This window comes from Pinus tabuliformis, chromosome 4_1 (genome assembly GCF_031772625.1).
Source record: "Pinus tabuliformis cultivar Carrire ecotype Pingquan chromosome 4_1, CPIR1, whole genome shotgun sequence".
NCBI classification, from domain to species: Eukaryota; Viridiplantae; Streptophyta; class Pinopsida; order Pinales; family Pinaceae; genus Pinus; species Pinus tabuliformis.
Window position 1 is genome coordinate 348,700,367 of NC_142303.1, and position 18,123 is coordinate 348,718,489.

The 18,123-nt window shown below is 37.6% G+C and overlaps 2 pseudogenes; one reads left to right on the forward strand and one right to left on the reverse strand.

Moving 5' to 3' along the window:
- Positions 1 to 197: 197 nt before the first annotated feature.
- Positions 198 to 2,323, reverse strand: LOC149175707 (LEAF RUST 10 DISEASE-RESISTANCE LOCUS RECEPTOR-LIKE PROTEIN KINASE-like 1.4 pseudogene; annotated as a pseudogene).
- A 2,578-nt stretch (positions 2,324 to 4,901) lies between these two features.
- Positions 4,902 to 5,627, forward strand: LOC149175708 (secreted RxLR effector protein 161 pseudogene; annotated as a pseudogene).
- Positions 5,628 to 18,123: the final 12,496 nt, after the last annotated feature.

Genomic DNA, 18,123 nt, shown 5'->3' on the forward strand with positions numbered 1-18,123 from the left:
TAATGAGAATCTTTGAAAGAAAATCTAGATGTAAAATGTGTTCTTCCTTTTTCAATTTTATATACCAAAAATAAAAAATACATTATGAAATACAAAACCAGTGATAATTAAGTGCGATTATTAAATCTGGGAGTTATATCCGTATGCTTGAATTTTAAGCAAAGAGAATGTTGCAGATTATACTCTATTGAGAAAATTTATGCACCGATGTTGCGAGTGGAGCTTATCTTCAGCCACGTGTCTTGCACAGAGATGGGAAGCAATGGCGTTATGTTTGGCTCTTTCATGTTAGAAAAGGACTCAAACTGATGTTGTGCATTTGTACCACAAGAACGCCTGATTTCCTCAAGCTGACCAACAACTTCCTCCATATCCAACCGGTCATCCCTCTCTGACGCGAGGCATCTGAACGCCAGCTCTGCAATTGCGCTTACCATAATTATCACCTCTTGATTTACTTCAATTTCTAGCTGTGGATCGATTAGTTCATCCAAATCTCCTTCTTGAATCTTCGTTATAGCCAAGTTAGCAAGGTTGATTTCTCCTCTCTTCCGATTTATGTCCATTGCTAGTTTGGCAGAGATAATCTCCAGCAAAACAACCCCGAAGCTGTAGACATCAGATTTCTCCGTCAGTTGATAGCACTGATAGTACTCTGGGTCAACATACCCGGGTGTGCCTTGTGGGATCATAGTGACATGTGAGACATCTACATGCACAACCCTGCAAAGCCCAAAATCGCACAATTTGATATCCGAACTCTCGTCCAGGAGAATATTAGAGGTTTTTACATCTCTGTGTAATATAGGCGGATCAAGGGCATGAAGGAAAGCCAAAGCCTCGACAGTTTGAATAGCAATCTTCAAACGAGTAATCCATTGCAATACTTTGGGATTTTTGCGATTGCCATGAAGATGATTGGCCAGGGTGCCATTTGAGAGAAATTCATATACAAGCAGTGTTGACAATTGGGAGCAATTATTTCCAAGTTGGTTCTCTGTAATTCAAGTTCCTAATTTGTTTCTATCACTGACTGTACAGATAGACGAGAATCACTCCTAAAAATTGGTTGTACAGATAGACTAGAATCACTCCTGAGATTGTATCAGTTTTCCTTATTCTAGTCCTAAACTATAGGATCTAAATTGTATATTTATGCCAAACAAGTATGAGTAAAAAATAATAGAAGCCTTTCATACAAACTCCTTGTTTTTGACTTGGTATCAGAGCAAGGTTCTTCACCTCTGTGCCTTAATTCTCATATACCCCTTGCATCATGACTAAGGATCAACCTGAATCATCTTTTGTACTAGTCATTCATGTTCAATCAGACAACCCCAGTTTCACCACCAATATCATCCTTACCGAAGTTAATTATGATGTCTGGTCCCAAATCATGGAAACGCAGATCACAGGGTGTGAGAAGCTTGAATACCTCACGGGTAAAACAATTATTCCCCAGGTTACTGATGCTGCCTATGCAAAGTGGTATGCTGAAAATCAAAAGGTCAAAGGATGGTTGCTGACTTCTATGTCACTGGAGATTATGAAGCGCTAGCTTAGGCTGTCTACTACACGTAAAATCTGGATTGCTCTTGCTAAAGCTTTCTATGATGGATCAGATGAATCGCAACTCTTTGCACTGAATCAATGGGCATTCTCCACCAAACAGGTTGGTCGTTCTCTTTCCACCTATTATGGTGATCTAGTAGAAATCTTCCAAGAACTAGATCATCGTGATAGGATTGTCATGAAGGATCCCGAAGATGTTGTCGCATATAAAAACTCAGTTGAAAGACTGCGGGTGCATATCTTCTTGAATGGACTAGATGCAGACTTTAAACAAATTTGAGGTGAGATTCTCAAAAAGGATCCTGCACTCGATCTTGAAGCAACTTATCCATATATTCGTCGTGATGCCATTCGCTGAGTTATACTTCAAGGTGAACCTAAACACTTTGAATCTGCTGCTATGGTGGCTCGTTGAGGCAATCCTTATCAATCGCAAACACATTCGAAACTAGATCGCATTTCTGGTTCGCCAAATCACACAACTGACCAAATTCGGTCATCTGGATCACAAAATCGTAGCTATGAAATGGGGGCTGAAAAATCAGAACGTGTATTTACTCACTATGGAGAAATCAGGCATACAAACTCACGTTGCGCACCTCGCAAGCGAAATTCAAAGTCAAATCATCATGCTTCTGTTGTTGTGGCTGAGCCCTCCACCAACACCAATGCTACTAAGGAAGCCTCTTCTTTCATTGCTACTTCTGGGAATGTTGGTAAGTCTCTTCATACCTCTGTCCCTGTTCGTCATAGTGAATGGATAATTGATTCAGGTGCCACAAATCACATGACCTTTGACGGTAAACATATTCAGTCCATGAAATCCTCAGACCACCATATAGTGTCCATAGCCAATGGTACTCCCTCTCCCGTGGTTGGAGAAGTTTCAGTTTCTCTTACCCAAAATTTGAATATGGAGTCTATTCTAGTTGTTCCTTCCCTTAATCATAACTTATTGTCTGTTGCTCAAATAACCCTCACTTTGCACTGTATTGTGATATTTTGGCCTAACCTTTGTGTTTTTAAGGGCATTCAGACTCGAAAGACAATTGGTTATGGTACTAGGAGAGGAAAGCTCTACTATCCTGATCTACTGCCGGCAAGCTCCAATCATTTGGCTCAAGTTTTCTCAGCTAATAAGTTTGACACACATCAGAATTCAGAAGTCTGGTTATGGCACAGGCATTTAGGCCATGTATCTTTTGGATATTTACAGAAGTTGTTTCCAAAGCTCTTTTCTCAATTAAATGTTTCGGATTTTAAGTGTGACATTTGTGAACTCGCTAAAAGTCACCGTGTCCCATTTCCCATTAGTATGCATAAAAGTCCTGCACCTTCTATGGTTATTCACTTTGATGTCTGGGGACCTGCAAAAACTTCTTCTTTGAGTCGAGAACATTGGTTTGTTTCTTTTATTGATGATCATACTCACATGACTTGGGTTTATTTAATAAAATCAAAGAATGAAGTTAGTTCCCTGTTTCAGCGATTTCACAAAATAATAGCCACCCAATATAAATCAAATGTTCAGGTTCTTCGTACTCATAATGGTGGAGAGTTTGTTAATCAAGACTTGAAACAATACCTGAATTTACATGGCATTGTTCATCAAATGACTTGCCCTTACTCCCCTCAACAAAATGGGGTAGCATAACGGAAAAATCGTCACCTTCTTGAAGTTGTTTGTGCTTCGTTGTTTGGGGCTCATATGCCTATAAGTTATTGGGGAGAAGCCATTATGGCCGCAACTTATCTCATTGACTGTGTACCCTCTAGTTCACTACAATTTCAGACCCCCTTTGATGTTCTCCATAATACTATGAGTGCCCCTACCATACCAAATCCGTCCCCTAAATTTTTTGGGTGTGTAGCCTTTGTGCACCTTCACAAACCCTTGAGAAATAAGCTAGAACCCCGTGCCCTTTGCTGCATCTTTGTTGGCTATGCCTTGCATCAAAAAGGTTATCGATGTTATCACCCCCCTTCTCATAAAATTTATGTTACACTTGATGTGGTCTTTCATGAAGATGATATGTATTATTCTGCCTCTGCGTCTCCACTTTAGGGGGAGAATAGAGATGAAATGGAGACTTTGCATCGTTCTTTGGACCTTGATCTTATAAGTGGAGATAATTTGGACACTAGGGGTGAATGTGACCATTTGGAAACTAGTGATGAATGTCCAAGTGATGGTGACGCTGTAACTCACAGAGGTGATTGTCCAGATGGGCAGCAAGTTTTGGAGAATGAGGTTCCGGATCAAATGGAAGTGGAAGTGTCGTCTGTGTCTTCCTCCTCTCACGATGTACCACCAAACCAATTGTCTTCTCCAGCCGATTCCATGCCCGAGTCTCAGGTAAACTCTGAATCTGAACCTCAATTAAAAAAGTTACCAGATCGAGTCACAAGAGGGAAACCCAAAGTTAACTATGAACTTGTTCTCAACTCCAAATCTAAGTATCCCATAAGCAATTATGTATCCTAGCATAGACTGTCAAATGAGAGTAAGGCATTTGTGAATCAATTATCTATTGTAGCTATTCCTAATAGTGTGCAGGAAGCTTTGAAAGATCCTAGATGGAGGGAGGCGATGAATGAAGAAATGAAGTCTCTTCAAAAGAATTCAACGTGGGAAGTTGTTGACTTGCCTGAAGGGAAGATACCTGTTGGATGTAGGTGGGTATTATCCATTAAATAGAACTGTTCAGAGAAAGACTTGTCGCCAAGGGATATACTCAAACATATGGAATTGATTATATGGAGACATTAACACCAGTGGCCAAAATTAATACAGTCTGTATTTTACTATCTCTTGCAATGAATTTTGACTAGCATTTGCATCAATTTGATGTAAAGAATGCATTTCTGCATGGAGATATCCAAGAAGAAGTATATATGGAGTTGCCCCCTGGCTGTAAGCTGCAGACTAAAGGCAATAAACAGGTTTGTAGATTAAAAAAATCTCTATATGGCTTGAAGCAGTCTCCTAGAGCGTGGTTTGGAAGGTTCACTAGCTTTATGAGGTCTATTGGTTACAAGCAAAGTAACTCAGATCACACTCTCTTCTTGAAACATAATGGAGAACGAATCACAGCCCTCATTGTGTACGTTGATGATATGATAGTAGCAGAGATGATCCTGAAGAAAGGAAAGCACTACAAGAGCAGCTTGCCCGTGAGTTTGAAATGAATGATCTTGGGGAATTGAAGTATTTCCTTGGAATTGAAGTGTCAAGATCAAAGAAAGGTATTTTTTTGTCACAACGGAAATATGCCTTAGACTTATTAAAGGAAACTGTCATGACAGGATGTAGTCCAGCTAGTACCACTATGGAAGAAAATCTGAAGCTAGGTGTGCACCCAAACCAAGTTCCTGCTAACAAGGAGTGCTATCAAAGATTGGTTGGAAGATTAATGTATCTTGCACATACTCGACTGGATTTAGCCTATGCACTAAGTGTTGTTAGTGAATTCATGCACTCCCCAAGTCGAAAACATATGAATGCTGTCATCCAGATATTACGCTATTTGAAGTCATCTCCAGGAAAGGGAATTTTATTCACAAAAGGTGATAGCTTGGATGTTAAAGGTTATACAGATGTTGATTGGGCTGGGTCAATTGAGGATAGACGTTCTACATCGGGCTACTTCACTTTTGTAGGAGGAAATCTGGTTACTTGGCGAAGTAAAAAACAAGAGGTAGTTAATAGTGCTGAGGCCACATACAGAGGAATAGCTAAGGCAATATGTGAATTGTTGTGGATCAGAAATCTGTTGCAGGATTTACATATGAAGCAAGTCGGTCCTATGAAGTTATACTGTGATAACAAGGCAACATGTGATATTGCTCATAATTCAATTCAACATGATCGAACTAAGCATGTTGAGGTTAATAGGCATTTTATCAAAGAGAAACTAGAAGCAAAGTTGATTGAAGTTCCACATGTTCGATCTCAAGACCAACTTGCTGATGTGCTGACCAAAGCAGTGTCAAACCAATCATTTAATGGCTGTCTCAACAAACTTGGCATGAGTGACATCTACTTACCAACTTGAGGGGGAGTGTTGACAATTGGGAGCAATTATCTCGAAGTTGGTTTCTAATTTGTCTCTGCCATTTGCTGTACAGATAAACGAGAATCACTCCTGAAAACTGGCTTTACAGATAGACCAGAATCACTTCTGAGATTGGATCAGTTTTCCTTATTCTCGTCCTAAACTATATGATCTAAATTGTATACAGCAGCTATTTATGCCAAACAAGTATGAGTAAAAAATAATAGAAGCCTTTCATACAAACTCCTTGTTTTTCACATACAAGCGGCAGTTCTGGACTGTCTAGAGGAGTGCAGCCATAAAGACGAACGACATGTGGATGGTTCAACGTCGAAAATATTTCATCTCGTGGATGAACTGCTCCAGTCTCCTAAAGTTATCCTGATAAAGTCTCTTTACGGCCACAAGTCCTCCGCCCCTAAGTTACCCATATAGACTGCCCCGAACCCTCCAACGCCAAGTTCGTTCTCCTTGCGGAAGCAATTTGTAGTCTGACGAAGTTCTTCGTAAGAGAATATTGGTAAATTGTCCATTTCGAGCTCACTCTAATCACTAGGAAGAACGCCGTCAGGAGGAGGTTTTCTGTTCAGATAATACGCCAAGAACAGTCCCGCTGCTGTAAGAGCAGCTCCTCCAATGAAGCAACCTGCGGTCGAATGAAGAGATTTATCTGTCAATGCAATTATCGGCGAACCCCTAGGGGAATAACAGAAACCAATTCACGGTAGCGATAAAAAGGAGAAACATAGGAGGAAGAAATAATAAATTTACCTAGTATTACAATGGTTCTCTTTCGAGGACCTGCAACGCAACCGTAACGTTTATCAGGAATAAAGGGAAGTATTCATATCTACATCTAATAAGATTGCTTTCACTTCAGAATATACACCTATTGATATTAATGTTAAAATATTTAAAATGACGTGAATGAAGATGAGGCATATAGTGTTACCTAACAACCCGATTTCTTCGGTCGCAAACATTAAATTCATAACACCTTAATTAAACTAGCGGTTCCAAGAGGTTTTGCAGGAATTTAAGATAAAGTATACCATGGCGGGGGCATTTGTCAGTACGGGGTCCATCGTTGCAATAGCAAAGGAACGGAGGAGTCTCAGTTGAAACCGAAGTGCTGTAACCGCATATTTCATGACTTACTTCACATGAGCTACGCCTCTTATCATCTTTGGGAACTGAAGCTGCTTGTATTAATGCCCCATAAACTGGTGGTTGTTCCACAGAACACCTCGAAGTCAAATTGCCCTTCTCGTACGAGTAATAGACGGTAGCATTACATTTCGGGAGCTGTAGTTGATCCTGTTCCTTACATTTGTAGACGTATAGAGTCAGGTTCTCTGGAGCCTTTAATGTGAAGACTGTGTCCGCAAATTCTGACGACTGTATAGGATTATTAATGCTATGATTCTTCAAAAATTGACAATCCTGACCTCTGGTAATAAGTAATGTAGCGGGAGGGATCAGCGCTAGTATCAAAATTATTATAAGGATACAATATTCTTGGTATAGACATGAAAATAATGTGATGGCTTATTTGTTGAGTCATGTGGGTATATGTTAAGGGAACAAGACCCGGATCACCTCAATTAAGTGAAGTACTTAGTAGTGGATTAGGGAGTGAGTTATGGGTTTGAACTCTAAAAGTATTAGAAGTGTGATTATTCAACTAATCATACTTGATTTGATGCATCTTAGTTGAGAGTCTAGGTGGTTGAGAGTTTGGGACTTTGGTTTATGGCTATGGTAACCATGGAGTTCTATCATGAACTTATTTTGATGAGATTCAATGAGTCATCAGTTAGGACTCTATAACTGACTAATTAGTCGGTGAACCCTGTGACTGGAATATATAACTGACTGAGGCCAAGTCATTCAATTACCTGTGCTAAATTGGACGCTTCCTATTTATATAAGCTCCTAAGCAGTTTTGGGAGCATGGTGGCTCCAGTTTAGGGCTCAAATAGGTGGAGTCATCATTCCATTGACTCTTGAAAGATAAGTAGATATTTTGTTGCATACTCTATTCTTGCATACTAAAGATATATGATTATGTGTTAAAATATGTAATAATACAATATTATGGATAGATCACTGATTTAATGGGTAGAAAAATCATTTTTGGCTAGTAAGTAAATATACCAGCAAATGTGCCAATTAATCTCCATGGTAAATTGGTCATAGGCTGTAGCAAGACTACAATACATTTTGTAATAGGTGTTACAACCATTTATACAAGATTATAACAAGTGTTATTGCAATATGGTAATGGGTATGTCATAGGTTAAGACAAACCTTTGACATGTCATGACAGATTTTCTGTGCAAGTCGTTACAAGACCATGCAGGTGCATGAAACAATTATTGATAGGTTGAGGAAAGCTTATACCATAGGTCATAATAGGTTAAGTACAACTTCGGACACAAATTTGATTAAAGGTTTACTAGAAGTTCAAGCTATGATTAATCAATGCCATAAAGAAAATAGTCAACTTAGTATAGGTTAAGAGAGGAAAATGCTTGAACTTGAATAGAAATGCAAAGAATTAGAGCAAGGAAAAGCTCGAAATTCTTTTAACAGACTACAAATGTTTTGGAAATCAAAAGATAGGAAAACCTCTACAACAATTATGTCAATTGAGCAGACATTAGAGAAATTTTGGAGTCTAAAATGGGTCTCCTAGGAATATTTTAAAATTTTAGTGGAACTAATAAAATAAGATTATATTATATCATTAAATTTTAGAGGGAAAAAAGAAGAAGAAAAAAACTACTTTTTTCAACTTGTATTTTCAACTAATCTCACTACGATTTTACACAAATTTTGAGTGCGAGCACTCGTTGGATGTAGAATTTAGTTGCTCATCGAAGGATTACTCATGCTGCATATTTTTAATGGACCTTGCTATACGAAAAATGAGAAATACATGCAAAAAAGTGATTGCAATCATGTTTTTCATTTATTTCTGATTTTTCATGTAGTAGTGTCCATCAAAAGCATGGAACATAGGCACCCTTTAGATGAGGAATTAAATTATGCATTAAACGAGTGCTCACAAAAATGAAAAATACATGAAAAGACGTTATTGAAGTCACTTTTCTCATGTATTTCTCATTTTTTACATAGTAGGGTCCAAGAGTATGGAATATGGTTACTCTTTGGATGAGGAATTAAATTATGCATCTCCTGCTTGAAATGTGGGTAAAACTATAGGGATATAAGTTGAAAAAAATAGTTTCCTTTTTTAATATTTTTACTTTTTTACTCCAAAAAATGCCAATAATCCCCCATGGTTGGCATCATCGTCTTGAACCCTATTGGTTGTTATAAAGTTTTTTTTTTTTTATTGTACATTTTTTTTCAGGCCTATTTTTTCTTCAAAAATTCTCTAATTTTAACTGTTAATTGCAAGTAGGAATCGTATACAAGAAAAGTAGTAAGTAAGATTGTAGGGAAATTATTTGCAAGAGTACAACTAGAAATTGTATATTGGGATGGTATACAATGTTGTACCGTAAGAGCAATGCTTTTTAGTTGAGGCACAATAATGCCAAAATGGTGTAATTTTTAATACCATTGCCACATTATAGGAATATTGTAGAATTATGTTCAATATTTAGCAGAATGTTTGCACACATATGACTAATGTCCTTCTTTTTGAAATCCCATATGAGATATGACCATGTTAACGTTTAAACCCCATTTATTTTTCTAAGTTGAACACTAGCTCCAAATATTAAGTTTCTTATAAATTTCAATTAATGAAAAAATATTATTATAAATATTTTATTGCTAATTTTTTTCTTCTATATTTTAAAATTAAAATAATTATTATTAAAATTATAAAATATTTCTAATTTATATAATAAAATAATTATTTTATTAATCCAAAATCAGTATGCTTATTTCAAATTTATAATATAAAATAAGCAATTTATAATATAAAATAAAGAATGAGTAACCAAGGAAATCTCTAATAAAATACAAAAACTTTATTAAATTATTTATAAATATTTCGACACATCACAACTAATTGTAAATTTATAACATAAACTAAACAATTAATAACTTTTGTTTTTTTTGTTAGTAAAAAAAGTTCTATTAATTCTGTAAAATATTACATTTGATACTTAGAAAAACCTTTGCTCTCCAAGTCTCAATCCAACCAGATTTGTTGGCAAGGATAAGAATGCAAAATTTAACGAAAATCTGCCATGCTTTAGATAAAGACCATAAACTAACCAGCTAGATAGCCGAGAAAACACATGAAATGAAGAGACAACCAACCAACTTCACAAAACTGGAGGTACATTTGGTGCATTACTAACACTAGGACCAGGATGATCAAAATCTTGATGGGCATGAAACTCAACATGGGTGAGACGTGCATCCAAATCATCTAAATTGTCATTGGTTCACCTCTGGCCTCCTAGTAGGGAAGTTAGACCATCAAGAATGTCCCACTGATTTTGTTGCATATCATTAAGAAATTCAATCACTTCATTCCTGTTGTCATGGTGTTTTCCATGCATATCCTCAAGCGTGGTCAAGGTAAGATGAATTTGCATGTCAAGGAGTCAAAAGAAAATGGATAAACAACACGGCCTGGGGATTGGACTGAGACATCAAATATTCACCTAGCTCTACTCAAGTGATCCCCATGGCTTCATCCACCCTTGCCTGATCGTCTCTTCCCCTTGGTGGGCCATGAGGCTCCATCACCCTCCAAGCCTCACCTCTCTACCGTGGCATAACAACCTGAACACTAGGGCTACCACACTGATTATACTTGATGAATTTTTACCTAGGCTCTACCTCTTGAAGCCCCAGTTGAAGGATGGCACCGTCAGTCACACCAAAATACACCATCGCCACCTTAAGCTAGGTAAAATTCCCCCGCTAAACAAGTGCTCCAGGGTCACACCCAAGCGGAGACAACCTATTCTAGAGTGGACCCTTGTACTTCTGCGAACCCCAAAGAAAATCTAGCCACCAGAAACCCAGAGCCAAAATTGTCTTGGCTTGTTACGCACATGCCAAACAGAATTCACTAGAAAACAAATATATAAATCACAATTAAAACATATCACCATAGAAAGGGCCAAAAGGAACCAAGTACAAGTAGGGGAACCAATAAGAAACCTTACCAGTAACCTTAAAAGCATTTCCATAACTGTCAAATTTCCGCTCACCATAGGCCAAAAGAGTGCTTCAACTCCACTCAATTTTGAGAGCCAACCACCAAGAGAGGCTTCGGGTGCCTTATCACCAAGGTCCCAAATGAATCGACAAATTCCCCTATTAGAGGAACATTGAGAACCCTAGCACCAATAACAACTACCCATTGTAAGTTTTTTGAGAGAGTGATCATGCACAAGTTGGTAACCTGTGCATACTCCATGATGTTTGCCACACTTGCGAGTTGTCCATATCACCTCCCTTGTACTCACTCTCTATCATTCACACAAGTATATTCCACACCAGCCTACGCTTTGTGATTCAAGGTCCTCCACCCCATCGGGGTAATGAATAACTTATTCTAGTATATAAAGGAAATTTCTAATAAAATACATGATTTTTTAAATCTATTTATAAAATTTCTTAAAAAATCATGCAATATAATTACAACTTATTTTATTTCATACATTTTTCAAATAAAAAATATTGTTATTATAATAATTATTATTCTAATCATCTAATCATTATATATATATATATATATATATATATATATATATATATATATATATATATATATATCTACATATATATATATATATATATATATATATATATATATATATATATATATATATATATAGATATATATAATTTAATTATTATATTATTGATATTATTTTAATTATATATTTATAATTTTTGTGGTAGATTATTTTTTTATAAATTTTAATTTCATAAAATAAAACAACTAATATATTGTTGGAGTAATTAACTCATATTTGTTTTTTTTAGAAATTTGTTAAATTTATTAGAATTTTTTGGATTCTATTTAAATGTGTGTTTGAGATATTTTCTCAACAAAATAATTGAGTGATTGAGTTATTCAATCTATCTAAAGTCAAGCTTAATGTATAAATATGTGGAATAATGTTATGCGTGAACAATGTACTCTTTCCTATTTTCTAAAAGATACTCCATAAAAAAACAGGTACATTTGAAAGTCACCAAAGTTTTGTTTCTTTAATGATAGACGAGCTCCAAATTAATATACAATGGAAATATGACCTTCAGTTTTGAGCTTAAACAAGTCATACAATACAGTTTGGCTCAACCCCAACCCTATGACGGATTTATTCCTCCCCCCATTGGCGGAATATAGACGTAAATTCCTTTGCTACACATCTGTGCAACTAACAGTTTATGTGGCCATGACATAGGAAGTTAGTTCATATATTGTTGAAAATTATGTTTCTGATCATTGCCCAATTACTCTGTTTTGAAAAAATTCTGATGCAAGGTTTGGTTTTCCTTTTAAGTTTAACAGAATTTGGCTTGAAGACCCAAGTTTCGATTCATTAATCCAAACATTCTGGAAGGACAATAGTCTCACATTGGAAGGAACCTTCAGCACTGAAAACTTCATAAATAGACTCAGGGTGCTCAAATCAGAAGTTAAACAGTGGGAAAGGAAGAAAAAGAAGGATTTGAGAAAGGAGTTGAATATCATAGAAGAAGAGTTGAAGGTCCTTCATAACCAAATGAATGTAAACTCTCCTCCTTCTACTGTAAGGGAGAAAATCCATGTCTCAGAACTTGGGAAAAGGAGAATCCTACAGATAAGAGGAACAACCTATAGATTGAAAAGCAGAGCCCTGTGGATTAAGGAAGGAGATAGGAATACCATATTTTTCCATCGATTTGCAAATCATAGAAGAAAACTAAATACAATTTGGCAAATAAAGGATGTTGGGGGAAACAGATTTAATAAATATTGGGATATCTCATCTCTAGTGGTTTCATATTTTAAGAAAGCATATAATAGAGTAGAAGTGGGGGATGTGGATGCTCAATTATGGGCAGTTGAAGAGTATCCCATAATGTTTAATGATGGGGATAATTTTGAATTGTATAAGGAGGTTAAAGAGGATGAATTATCTTGGGCCATTAAATCAATGAAAGGTGACAAAACCCCGGGCCCAGATGGCTGGATTGCTGAATTCTTTGTTCATTTTTTAGACATCTTCCAGGAACACCTACTCCAGATGGTAGAGGAATGTAGGTCTAAAGGATTAATAAAATCCATGTTAAACTCCACTTATATCGCTCTGTTGTGGCCAGCAACAACCCCCCCTTTTGTCATTTAAGTGTTGTCCGAAATACTAAATGAATGGGGACCCTTAGTTAAAACTTTAGGAAAAGCTAGAGTTTCCTTTCTTCGAAATAAGGTTACCATCATAAGCTTAGGAAGATCTTTTGAATACTTTAAAACCTAAGTTTATGATAAGAAAAATCTTTAAAAAGTCGCATCATAAAATGACAGAAAAACTCCTCCATTTGGGTATAATCCTGGTATGTGCAAGATTCTCGTACTAAGCGATATATCGCATCGCAATAAAGTAATGCCAATGGGAAAGCCTTCAAGATTTTCCGATTTGCGATAACCCCGATCGCAAGATCGCATATCGCAGGAATGGGCTAACAAAAATATGGCAAGCATAAAACTTCTGCGATCTGCGATGTGTGCGATATTGCGATAATGCGAGAGCGCGATGGTGCGATAATGCGATGTCGCGATCTGCGACGATTGCGAACCAAATCGCAAAATCACCCCATCACGAAACTTTCGGGCATGTTATTCAAGAAAAGCCACTTACCATAATTTGACTTAAGATCATGCGCTTTTAATCATAATAAAGGAATTAGTTGTCATCTATTAAATGTAGACGGGTGCTTTTGCAAAGAATTACTTCACGTGAGGTGGCATATTTGATATATATGCTGCATTTAAGACTCTCCCATCACCTTTCTTGATCAATCATTTCCATTTGTGAGCTGCAGGAACGAAGAACGAAAGGTGATACAAAGCCATACGCAGGAAGAAATGGGAAAGAAAAGTAAGGCTCAGGGCTCTGAGGTGAAGGAGATGGCACCTTTATATACAGACACAGCTTGTAATAGAGACGCGGGGATATCGACGTGGGAAAGCATGTACAGACTGCTTGAAGAAGAAAACCCCAAAATAATGAAGGTTACCGCTGTCGCAGATTCACAGGGCTCTTCTGAACCATCCTTAGAAGAACTAGCGTGCTCATTCCTTCATCGGATAGCAGCAAGGCCTAAAATTCTCCCATATACTGATATGATCAAGTGGATACTTGACAATGCAGAAATGAACGACAGACAGTTCAAGATTCAAGGACAGGGGCTCATCGGGTCATTCGCTGCCCAAGACTTAAAGCTCATGTATCATCTTCCTGAACCGCAGGCGACTTATAATGCACAATTCATTAAAAAATTTGTGGCAGAGAACCCAAACCTATCAGAGACCACTAAAGATTGGTCCAGAAAAGATGAACTGCTCAAAAAGGATAAAAATGGTATGTACAGCACTGGTTCCCTCACCTCTTCGTATTGTTTTACTGTGGCCATGCTTTGTAGATTATTTTGGATGCCAAATATCAATAAGTTTTTGTCTGAATGGTTACCATTGATTGATGCTGCCACAAATGCCGTTATTATAGATTGGGCCAAGATCTTTTCTGATGACCTGTTCACAGCTATTATCAAATACTGGTCTAAGAGATCCATGTCTCAAAGGATCTATCCTCCTTTTTACCTATCCACATATGTTATGGATTCTATTTGTTATGTGTCTAAATTTCCCTCTATGGGTTGGAAATGGACAAATCACGACCCATTACCCATCCATGTTTATCATAAGATATTATGGGATTCTCAGTTCATTCCGCATTTCTACCAAATTTGTCATGGGCTTATCTTACCCATGTATAGAATGATGTATGATAAAGAACCCCCGAGGTGCTCACCTGAGGCACAAATAGATATCATCCCCATCGCAAGATGGTTCGGGGAAGAATGGTTCACCTATATTAGAGTATTTGGAAGCACCGGCCCTCCTCATGTCCTACCTTTATATATTCCTGACAAACTGCTGGCTCGAGAAATTGCATATCAAACCTGTTCAGAAGGCGGCCTAACCAAAGACCTAAAAGACAAAAAGAAGGCCATATCGCCCTAGTTTCCTGTAGCTTGTGGGGCCTTTTCATTGTTCGATGTGGGACACACGTTCACCGAAGTGGAGAATATGACGTGTCTACAATTATTTAAATTCCCGACAAGGCCATTTGACCCAAATAAAGTTACCCAAGATTTCACAACGAATGTTAAGATAAAAATATTCGTTGGAAAGAAGGGTTTATTTGACGATTTATTTCAGAATAAAAGCTCACTCCAGGAAATTTTGCGGGAAGCTCAATTGCAATTGTCTCCAGATGACCTCCAAAAATTCATGGTATACAGGGAAAGAAGGCTAGCCACTGTTCCTCTAGAAAAGCTGCAACTACCTGCCAGAGAACCTACTCCAAGCATTAGCCTTAGTGAGAATTCAAGCGCTGCTGGATCTAAATCTAAGAGTGGACAAGAGATGCCTGAGCATTCTAAGAAATCCATAAACGACCAAGATAAAGGTGAAGAGTCAGTTAAGGACACCGCTCAGTCAATGGAATTTCCACAGCAGCAAGTTATCGCCTCCCCGTCAAGAGATGTTCCCCCTCTCATCGTTGAAGCACCACCCGTCACAACAGAATTAGACAAAGAATGGGAAACCTTCAACGAACTGATCAATCTTGAAGGACAGGCCCCAAAAACACCTGTGAGCAATACACAGGTAACACAAGAAGTGTGCTCAACCATAGTCAGCAATGTCACAGAAACAGAGCATATTCCTATCGCTCCATCTTCTGAGCTTCTACTGAATGTAGAAGAAATTCCCCCACTGGACATATTTTACAGTCCCCAACATAAAGCAGTTGTAAGAAGGCAAAGAAAAAAGAGAAAGTTAGAAAACACACTTTCTCAGGATGCTGAGCACTTAGACGTCCTGTGGAAAGATCCTGTCAATAATCCAACTAAAAATCTCACCAAACTGTCTCAGATCGCAGGGGCGTATGCCTCTACGACAATTGACAAAGCGTCAGAAGTACAGCAATTGCTGAAAGAGCAAGAAAATCAGATACAGGTACTGCAACTACAATTGCAACAAGCCAATGCCAATAATGAGGTACGCAAACAGCTTGAAAAGTTGCAGGAAGACTTCCAGCAAATGAAAATAAGTTATCAAAGAAGTTTGGATGAAAAGGGAAAACAATTGCAGGATGTATAGGAGATGCACAGAGACGACCCCAAAATTACAGAGTTCATTTCAGAGTCTATTGCCTTGAACCAACAACTACTGCAGCAACAGGAGGAGTTGGGACAGAAGATATCACAGTGGAGTTACTATTGCGCACTGAGTGATAAAATCACCAATCAAGTGGTAGACTTGCGAAGTGACTATGATCAGATTGACAAACGAGTGACAGAGTACTTGGCTTGGCAGGAAGAAGACGAGGGAAAAAGAGCAGGCGCACCCAAGATAAATGAAAATCATAAAGACTTACTCTTCAACAAATGGGACGATCAAATCAGGGAAGCTGAACAAGCAGCAGAAACAGCGGCTACGACAGCGAGCATTTTTGTCGACTGTATAAATGAAAATTTTCACAGAGAAAACTTGATCGAAGAGACCACCCCAGGGTATTTGCCAAATAAACTGCGACTAGAAGCAGAATGGAAGCAAAAGGCACAGGAAAAGGAAAAGGCGGTCCAAGAACTAGACAGGTTAAATTGGGAGTGTTACTGGGCATACTTAGTGAAGCCGCATAGTCAGCAGATGACTGTGAAATGTATCATAAATGTGGCCGAGAAAGTAGTGCTAACTTTCATAGATTTTGTTTTCTCAGCCCAGCTCAAAGCAGAAGTCAGCCAGCCGACTCTCCTCAAACCCATGATGAATGTGCAGCTTTAAGGATTAGATTCGGAAGTAATTTTATTTAGAATGTTGTTTTTTCTTTAAAATTAGATTAGAAAAAGTACGGTCATTTGAAAACCGCATCCTAAATTTTGTAAATTAACTATTATTAGAATTAGGAAGTAGTATTTTAACCCTTCTCATGCATTTGGAGAAGGGTCCAGAAATTTGTCAAAAACTTGTCCTCAGAACATGCACTTCTGCACCCTCAGAGGAGGTTTTGATGAATGGATGGATCGAGGTTTATTAATGTTTGCATTTGATGTCTGCTACTGATGTTGCACTTTTGTACTCTTAGTAGATGTTAGAACAAGTAGAGATAAATCATTTTTGCTTGAAGCTTATGAGTAGGACTAGTCATAAATGGTACTTTTATCTCTTGGCCATTTCTGCTTATATTCTTAAAGTGATATACAGTTTTTAGTTGTTTATATGTTATTGCATGAATGTGTGAGTTACCATTTGGCACTTTTGTACGGTGGAGTCATTTATTTATGTTTGATATATGAATAACTTATTATGCGATATGCTGTTCACAACTGTTTTGCCTAACTTTTTATGCAAAGTGGTTCATCTTAATTGATTTCCATTCTTATGATAGCTGAATGATCTTTATTACCAGTTATTGTTTGAAATCCCTTTAGATCGCATAATAGAAGAAATACACCCCGGGTTAGCATAGATTAGATGTGCTGTTTTCATTAGATTACAATAGCATAGAATTAGATTAAAGTAGCTTAGATCAGAACTCTTAGATCAGCATAATCCAACTCTGCACACACACACCCTTAGATTGGGAAACTGGTCCCATTATCCCCAGTCGGACCCGCTATACCAAATGGATAAGGAGCTGCCAACCAAGGTCTGGACCGGGTGGGTATCCCCCTTGTTATCAACCCGATTTTTTGGGCTTCAACATATTTGGCGCTAGTAGGAGGGCCTGAACATAGTGTCTATTGGAATGGTTTGAAATCGTAATCATTTGAATTAGGATGGCTGCTCACAAACTTCCCATTTGGAGTTGCATCCATGTTCATGCCTATTCCAACACTCCACCTGAAGTGGTAAGACTCTTGTCTCAGGTAAAATTCAATGGTAAGAATAATTCTTCTGCTTTTAATCATGCTCTTCAATTTATTCAAAGAGTTTCAAGTTCGAACGTTCAAAGAATTGATGAAGGCATTTTATGCAGAATTTTTACTCTTACATTCACGGCGGAAGCTAGAAAATGGTGTAGAACCCTCCCAGTTGCCTCAATTCACAGCTGGGACCAATTTGTCAAAGCTTTCATCTGTAAATTTGATTGCTATGATTATGATCAGGTATATGATGAGATTGAATATCTACGAAAAGAAGATGAATCTGTTAGGGATTTTAATATGCGATTTCATCTTGATTGTCTGAAATATGATCTTGAAAATGAACTCATGA